Source organism: Pteropus vampyrus, unplaced genomic scaffold, assembly GCF_000151845.1.
Source record: "Pteropus vampyrus isolate Shadow unplaced genomic scaffold, Pvam_2.0 Scaffold16, whole genome shotgun sequence".
Taxonomy (NCBI): Eukaryota; Metazoa; Chordata; class Mammalia; order Chiroptera; family Pteropodidae; genus Pteropus; species Pteropus vampyrus.
In genome coordinates, this window is record NW_011888797.1 from 8081408 (window position 1) to 8090546 (window position 9139).

Sequence of the window (9139 nt, forward strand, 5' to 3'; positions counted from 1 at the left end):
GCCCCACACAGGGCTGGGGTGGTGAGTAGGGAACTATTCTATGTAGAGAGAGAAGCGTATGCAAAGGAACCAAAGACATTGAGGATGTAATGTTCCCAGGGAAGTGTGAGCAGCTCACCAGGGTTGGAGTGTAGCCTGGAGGGGGCAGTTATAGCAAAAGACAGAGCCAGAAAGGCCAGCAGAGGCCAGACCATGAAAAGTCTCATGTAAGGGAAGACAACAGGGAGTCATTAAAAGGTTGTAAATAGAAAAAAACAAAAAACAAAAAACCACAATTCTGTTTGCATTTCAGAAAGATTGCTTCTAGTTGTTGAAGGATGGCTTAGAGAGATTGACGCGTGGAAATAAGGGATAAAATTTGGGGCAAGAGGTGGGAAAGAGGGATCTTTATCTCAGTTCTGGTGTAAGAAGCAATTTGAGACTCGTGGTAAGGACACTAAAACATTGGATGGCAACTGCTATGCTAAGTGCAGTGTGCATGGTCTCCAAAAATAGAGATAGAGTTCTTAATTTTCTTTTCTTTTTTTCTTTTTGATATAGGGGACTGCTCTGGCTGAATTCTTTTTTATATACCCCAATTGGATTCAAAGAAGGAACTACTGAGTTTCTAGATTTTTCTCTTCCATTTTAATTACCTCTGTCAGTTGACTCTTTGGTGCCACTGAATAACTAACTAACCCCAAAAAAGGCAAAGCCCGGTGGTTCCCAAACACTTTTACCAACCATCTGGTTTGTCCCTGAGTCACCACCATGTCTGTAATGGACAGATTTAGAGGTTTACTGAAATCCCAGCCATTAATCTGCTCTTGTAGGACAATTGGATTACGTCTTGTAATTGGCCCCAGATTGAGACCAGGTCCAGGGCAGGATTGGGGTGGGTAGGCCTAGGAGGGAGGGGTGAAGTGGGAAAGAGAAAGGGGGGCCCCTAGTGCCGGGGGCACACTGCAGCTCAGTAGGGATGGGAACAGGACAGCCTGGCAGGTATCCAGGGTGCCTTCCTTACTTTAATTACCAAGTGTCAAGTGAATAAGCCCGTCTACCTGCTGAGAAGTGTACATTCAATAGAGACTCTGGAGGGGGAGGATGAATCATTCTGTGCAAGGGAACAAGAAACTTTCATGCACTCTATGGCTGAAAGAGGCTTTTGAGATGCACCTGTGTAGACAAATCCTACTCAAATTGCTGCACTGGGGAAAACACCAAAACTGTGGGAGGGAAGAGGGTGGTCAAATTCACAAAGCTATTGAGTAACAAGATTAGACTGGTCTCCTCAGTTTGATTTAAGAATGTTTCTACCATTCTTCTCTCGAAGCGTGTATCGCTGAGACAGTGACAGTGGGATCGGATGTTAACTGTATTCCGGAAATGGTTAGGATATTTGGCCTTGGCATGAGTCCTGAGCATACAGTGATGAATTCCTGAACCATGCATCAAATCCAAAATCAGCCCAGAGCCCCTACCTGAGTCACAGTTGCATCTCTCCGGTTATTTTTTTACTATTTTTTTCCTTGGCTTTTTCACAATCACCTTGAGATATATGTGATGATCTGGCACCCAGAATTCCTTCCAAACTCCTTCTAGAGCTCTTTCCTATAATATTGAGGTTGGAAAGCTAGCAGTTATATTTCCCAGACTCCCCTGGAGTTCTGGATAAAAACCAGGCTCCACCAATTATATGCATTTGCATGAACTTTGGAAGGCGGAGGCTATCTTCCTGGAGCAGCCAGGATGTGGGATTTTTCTTCAGCAGGGTCCTAGGCTTCAGTCACTGACTTTCTGGATGTAGAAAGGCAGTTGCTGCTGAAGTGGCCTCTTGATCTCTGGATAATGATGACAGTGGTGTATTCTTGAAATTAGTGGTCCTGGTGTGGCCTTCTTGATTGTGGCAGAGACAGAGCTCCCCTGGTGAGCAAGTCTTCCTGTTGTCACACGGCAGGATTTCCTTTTTTCAAGGTTGAATAATGTTCCATTATAATATATATGTTCCAATCTAATATATATAATATATATGAAATACGTAAAATAAATCTGTTAGATATTTTTAAATGTGGTTTATGAGAATATTGTATGTAATAAAAAGATATATTATGTGTATAATAAAATTATATGTATAAGAAAATTATCCGATGTATATGCAATACCTATAGTATTCCAATATACCTGGGCTCGGATCTGAGCCTCTGCTTTTTTGGCAGGATTCCCAGGGAAATCTCCATGGACCACACTTGGTGAAAAGATCTAGATGAAGACTTTAAAGGTACAGAACAGGGTAGGGTGCTGTGTTTCTTCAGTAACTCTTCATGATGCACCTACTATGCCCCTGGCTGTGTAGATGTGTAAGTCATGGACTCTGCCCCCAGGTATCTTATTTTAACTGGGGAGTCGACCTTTTCCTGGATGAAGTATTTAAGTGGATGGGATATGACAAAATTTCCTAAGAGGTGCTTTCCTTTATGGATCAAGGATACATGGGTGTGGAAGAAGCTCTTAAGATGTGAATTTCTCACTGGAGACTTGGGAGGAAATTTGGCTACTGGAAAGAGCATTGGCTTGCAGTTTCTTTGGTTTTGTATTTCATCTCTTTTTCAAGTAATTGTATAACCCTGTCAAAGTTAGTTTACATTTCCTGAGCCTCAGTGTCTTTATCTATCAATTGGAAAGGATGATAAGAAAATAATCCCTCTCTTACAATGTCGTGTGTGTATTAGAAATAGTCTAGGTGATGTACTTAGCCCAGGGCTTGGGCTTCTGGCGAGTGCTCAGACAGTGACTTGTATTATTAATCTTGAACAGTCGAGCGGTACATCACTGTTGCTCTTCCTAATTGTGACTTCAGGCTTCGGTGGGGGAGCTTGTATGGCTAAGGGAAAACGTGTTGCTCACTCTGCCATTTATTAGCTGTATGATTTTCAGCATTTTACTTTCTGTATCCTAGTTTGTTGATCTTTAAATTGGGGGTAAGACTACATATCACAAATCCTTACAATCCAAGTTAAATAAATTAAAAAAAAACAAACAAACTAGATAAAGAACTATGCATGGCGCCTTGAACATATTAGGTGTCCCATAAAGATCTACTTAGCAGCTTCCAGCATCGGGATAAAAGAAGGAGTACTCTGAGAGGTGAGTACCCGCCCACTGTTTAAGAAAGGGGCTTAGGGATCACGGGGAATGAAGGAAACTAATATTGATCAAAGACTGTACCTCTGTGAAATTTGTGAGAATCTGGGAACTTTGTCAGTTAAGATACAGGATTCTTTTGTTGTAATCGATACAAAATCCAACTAAAACATGCTTGAGAAAAAATCAAGAAGTATGTTTTACATAATGCACATCTTGTATAATTGACACGAGTTCAGAGTACTGCCAGTTTGGGGCATGGCTATATTCAAATGGCCATCAGGCAGGGGTCACACTGTCCCCATCTCATGTTTCTGCTTTTCGCTGTTGGCTCATCGGCAGGCTCCCCGCTAGTGGTGGCAAAAATGCCTTCCAGAAACCCCTGGCCTTCATCTTGTCCTTTCCTCAGTCCAGGCAGGAGGAGCATTCCTCTTCCCTAAACTCTTCAGTATAAGCGCTCAAATTAATAATGACTGGGTCACCTGGGCCATTTGTCCATCTGTAAACCCATAACCGTGAACAGAAGGACGGGCTACCGTGATTAGCACAGGCCTGGGCCATTTGTTTACCCCCAAATCTGACAATGGCTGAGGCTAGCCAGAACTCAGATCTTGAAAACGAGGGGGCGATGGATCCCCCCAAAATGTGAGTGTTATTGGAAGAGAGAATGGATGCCAGATAAACAAAAACAGCGGGGTCCGCTGTATTTATTTCCCTTCTTGTGCTGTTTTCATTTACCCCTGTCTATTTCCTGGTCCTAACCCCTAGGAAGAAGAGACTGTGCATGTTTTCCACAATGAAATTTGGGAGCTAAGACTGCATCTTAATTTGAAACCAGCCTTGGGTGGGAGACGAATCTGAGAAATAGAGGCAGTCTCAATGGCAGTGAGGGGGAATGGGGAATAGGGGCCGTCCGGGAGGCTGTTAGGAGAGGCAAAGGACTCACAGAAAGTCAGCCTGAGAGAAATCGACTCACTTCAACAGGCGTGATTCCTGGACACTGACTGTGCCACCCGATTTCTCCCCTCCAATCCCCGCTTTCATCAAAAATGCAGTTGATGGGTTAGGGCAGCCCATCCTGGCCGGAGTCCTTGCTATTTGCTGACACCATGGTGCCCTGTGGGTCATCTGCTGGAGGACAGTCATCCTTCTGGTGAGTCAGGGCTGTATCTGGTGGGTGGCCCATTAAGCTGTGCCCCATGGGGAACAGAGCTATTAAAATAGACTCCATCCCCAGGAACTGAGCAAAATATATTGACTAGCCTCTACATCAAGGCAGCAGCGGTAGCAGCCACCAGACTGCAGCAATAGCAGGCTCCCTGCACTCAGCATTTTCCTCGTAGAAAATAAGATCGCTAAATGACTTTCCACATCCTCCCTTCGTCAGCGCGCCCCAGAGACCTCCAGCAGCCCTTGCCAGTCGGTGCATTTGCTCCATCTCTGTTCTCATCCATTTTTCTTCTTGTCATGGAAAAAGACTTAACAAAACACTCCCATTAATAATTCCGATTCCTTGTAAATGGCCAAATCCCCAAGGAGGGCCCTTGGCCTCTCTGTCCACATCGCCTCCTCCCTCTGCCACCCTCAAAGCAACACACAGCATCTCGTTACGTTGTCAGGCCAGACATGGCAATAACGTGCAGCTCTACATCCTGGCTCCCCAGTTATTAATCATTCCCCGCTAATAACATTCGAGTGGTTTCTGTCTTGGAACCTTCGTTTCCAAAACAATATTGATACTTCCTTAAAGGAGCAATTTCACCAACTCATCAAGGAGCTGGCTTCAATGCAGGTCACCTATAGGTACAACTATGATTAATTAGAAATCTGGAATTATTGTGGTCTCGTGTTAAAGCCTTCAGTTATATTTTAAGCTCTAAGGGCAACTTTAAACCATGCAGACCAGTGGTTCTAGACTCGGAGTGAATCCCTGCCTACTGCCTCCAAGAGCATTCGGAGTCGTCACAATCTGGTGGTGGTGGTGGGTGCTACTGGCATCTGATACCAAGAGATCCGGAGTACAAACATCCTACAATGCGCAGGACAGTCTCCTGCAACAAAGAATTATCCAGTCCCAAATGTCAGTATTGCCAAGGTTGAGAACCCCTGACATAGACTAAAAATAGTTATGATTCACTCATTAATTCTTTGGTTCATTCATCCAGTTAGCATTCGACTATGAAGCATCCATTCTGTGTCAGACACCATCCTACATATCACGGATTTAATTGTGACCAAGACAGCCGGAGTATCTGTTCTCACAGAGCTGTTTTTCTAGTGGGAGACTCTGATAATAAGTACATAAATAACTTAGAAAGTGATAGATGCCTCTAAAAAACAGAAGTGAATTTGAGATAAGACTTGTGGATTGTACTAGGTAGGGAGATTGTGGCAGGCTTCCCTGAGGAGTTAGCATTCGATCCGAGACCTGAGATCTGAAAGGAGGCTAGCATGTGAAAATCGTGAAGAAAAGTGTTTTGGACAGAGAAGCTAGCAAGTACAAAGGTCCTGACGCAGACAATCTAGGCTTATTTGGGGAAGAGAAGGAAGACCCGTGAGCCTGGAAAAGAGTGAGTGGAAGAGAAAGCAGAAGAGATAGAAGAAGGGAGCATTGGACCGATCATGAGGAGCAAGGTCAACAAATTTGGTCTGTAAAGGGCCAGATCGTAAATATTTTCAACTTTCTGGGCCAGATAAACTCGGAAGCAACTACTCAGCAGTCTTCTGAAGTGTGAAAGCAGCCATAGACATATGCAAATGAGTGGGCATGGCTGTGTTCCAATAAAATGTATTTACAAAATCCGGCAGTAGGCTGAGGTTTGCTGATTCCCCGTGTAGGACCTTCTAGGACTTGGGAAGGGCTTTGAACTTTAAGTATCTATGGCCGGTTTCAAGAAGACGACTAATGGTTACTTTTAAATACGGTTCACGAGAATAACTCAGCCATTGGCTTCGTGACCTTGGCCATAACACTTCACCTCTTGGGGCTAGAATATCCTCGTTTGTAACATAAAGTTGTCCAGTCCCTCCCCTAGTTTCTTGTGAGGACAGGGTGACACAGATGGAGTGAGTGAAGTATAGTTTGCAGATGTGAAGTGTTGCCACTGGAAGAAGTGTTTCCATCTTTGGGGGGCCCTAAAACCCTCACAAGCATCTTTGCAGACTTCTAGTATGAGGAATGGCTCCATCTCAGAGCTGTAGGTGCTCCCTAAAACTCCAGGAGGCGAAATTACTCATTTGCGATCGCATAAGGCAGAAGCAGTTGTGTTTGGGCTCCCGCCCGCCTGTCTGCATGTTTTTCAGCTCAAATATAGATTTAGTGTTCGCTGCCTCGTGGGTGCTGCTTCTCCACTATGAACTTTATTTTCTTTGCAGGGGAGTCACCTCTCCATGAAAAAAAAAAAAAAGCCACTTCCTCTGCCTCGCTTATCCTTGCCAAATGCACCCTGCAGCCTGGCTGCTCAGCGCCCAGGGTAGCTCAGAGCAAGTGAACAGGGTGGGAACAGACAGGCAGTAGCTGGGCCCCGGAAGGTAGACAGGTCTGCGAGGAAGGAGCAGGCCCTTGGAAAAAGGGAGTGATCCTGACCCCTGGGAAGCTAGACTATGTCCGTACCAGCCTAGTTCTTAGACTAGGACTCAGAATCTTCATCATGGCTGAACTCGATCCAACCCCTCATTATCTTCCGGCCTCACCTCTGTCACTCAGTCTCTGCCTGTGCCCTCTGTTCTGGCCACATGGGCTTTGCCGCTGTACAGAAATGTCAAGCATGTGTTCTTCTCTGGGCTCCTGTGTGAGCTGCGCCCTCTGTCCGGGTCACCCATCCTCCGGCTCTTTCTCTGCTTGCTCAGTCACTTCACATAAGTCTCTGCATCAATGTCACATCCCCAACGTGGCATTTCTGGACCAACGTATTTAAAATTGTATCCCACCCCACCCCCCATCTCTTTGTGTCTTCTTATTCTGCCTTCTTCATTTCTTTATAGCACATCATATATTTCAGCCGGATGTTATATTACATGTCACCTGTCTAGTTTCTGTCTACCCCATTAGAATATAAGCTACCTGAAGGCGAGGATTCATCACATGCATGGCTGTATCTCTGTCTCTTGCCCAGAGTACTATACACAGTAGGAGATTAATACATTTATGTCGAATGGACAGAAGACCTCAGTCAGGATGGGACAGAGGCCAGGTGCTGCCAGGCAGACGGTCATTAGTGGGTTAGTCTGGTAAGAGTCGAGTTCTCTGGCAGGTGGCAGGAATCCAGCAGTACAGGATCTGGGCACATATAATATGCAGACTGTATTAGAGTGCTATTAGCTGCTAGAACAAATACACTCCCCTATTTCAGTGATGTAAGATAATCGTTTCTCGCTCATAAACAGCGTGTTATGGATTTTCCTATTAGTGGGAGGCTTTCCTCCAGGTGGTGACACGGGAATCCAGTCTCCTTCAGTTGTGTGGTGCTGCCATCTCTAAGGGCTGTGAAGTCCTCTGAATCCTGTTGGAATTGGGGAAAAAAGATAGAGAAGGCATCCCCACTTCTCACTCACCTCGGCTTGGGGGAGACTCTCCACTTCCACTCTATTCCATTGGTGAGAACTGATCACATGTTCTTACCTGGCTGCAAGGGAGGCTGGGAAATGTTGCCTCTCTCTGGATACCTACTTCCCAACGACAGCTCTATGCTAAGAAATATCCTGCACTCTGTACCCCCAAGATTGATGGACGTTTGACAAGCTCTGTCAGATGGTCCTAGCTCTTCCATTTTCTTTGCTGTCTCCTAGGCTGACAGCCTTGCCTAGCAACTAATTCCCACAAACGGATATATTCAGGCTTCCCATCCTACAAAACCCTTTCTCTAGACTCTAAACATGACACGACCACCTTCTTCCCTTCACTATTGCCGAAGTTTTTGAAAGACTTCTCTACTCATTCCATTTTCTCACATATCACTTAATGCTTGGTTTACAAAACCTGCTCCAGCTCAAAGTCATCAATGACCTTATTGCTAAATCTGGTCTTCTCTTCTCAGCCTTAATTCTCTATGTCTCCTCTGCGAAATTCGACACTGCAGAACACACCTTCCTGCCCGGAGCCTCATGCCTTTCTGAGCTTCCGCTCTCCCAGTTCTCCTCTTACCTCTCTCTCTGCCCTTTCTCAGTCACCATCCCATTTTCTACTCAATGTCGCCGTCATTGACCTCTGTCCTTGGGTCCACCTCTCTCCTCCGTCACTGTGTTCTGGGGCTGAAAATGCCTCACATGGCGGAAGCCTTCAGGGCTGCCATATCGAATTGCCACAAACTAAGTGGCTTAAAATAACAGAAATTTATTTTCTCACAGTCTGGAGGCCAGTGGTTCAAAATCAAGGCAGGAGTAGGGTGGGTTCCTTCTGGAGGCTGCGTGGGAGAATACATTCTGTGCTTCTCTCCTAGCTTCTGATGGCTCCGCCAATCCTTGGTTTGCAGGTGTCACACTCTCATCTCTACTTCCAGCTTCACATGCTTTTCCCTTTGTGTCTTCTGCGTGTCCTGCCATCTCCATCTTTCTTCTCTTATACAGACACCTGACGATGAACGCGGGGCCCACTCTAAGTCTAGGATGATCTCATTTCAAGACCCTTAAAAATTAATAACAACCACAAAGACCCATTTACAAATAAGTTCACATTCACAGTTACTGGGGGTGAGAATAGGACATGTTTTTTGGGGGGAGAGAGGCTCTTCAGATCACTACACCTCCCAGATTTGTACCTCTGTCACCAGCTTCTCTCCTGGGCTCTAGATACATTTTCAACTTCCTGCCACACATCCCCAACCACAGCGTGCAGAAGAACTTCACACGCACATGTCCAAACTGGCACTTGTAATTTTCCTCCTTAATTATAATTGTTCTTGATTTTCTCTTGTGGTGGATGGTTCACCATCTGTCCACTCTTACAAGATAGAAGCATGAGATTCATCCTGGATTCCTTCCTCTCTTACCTCCCACCTTCAATCAGGCACCGAGTTGTGCT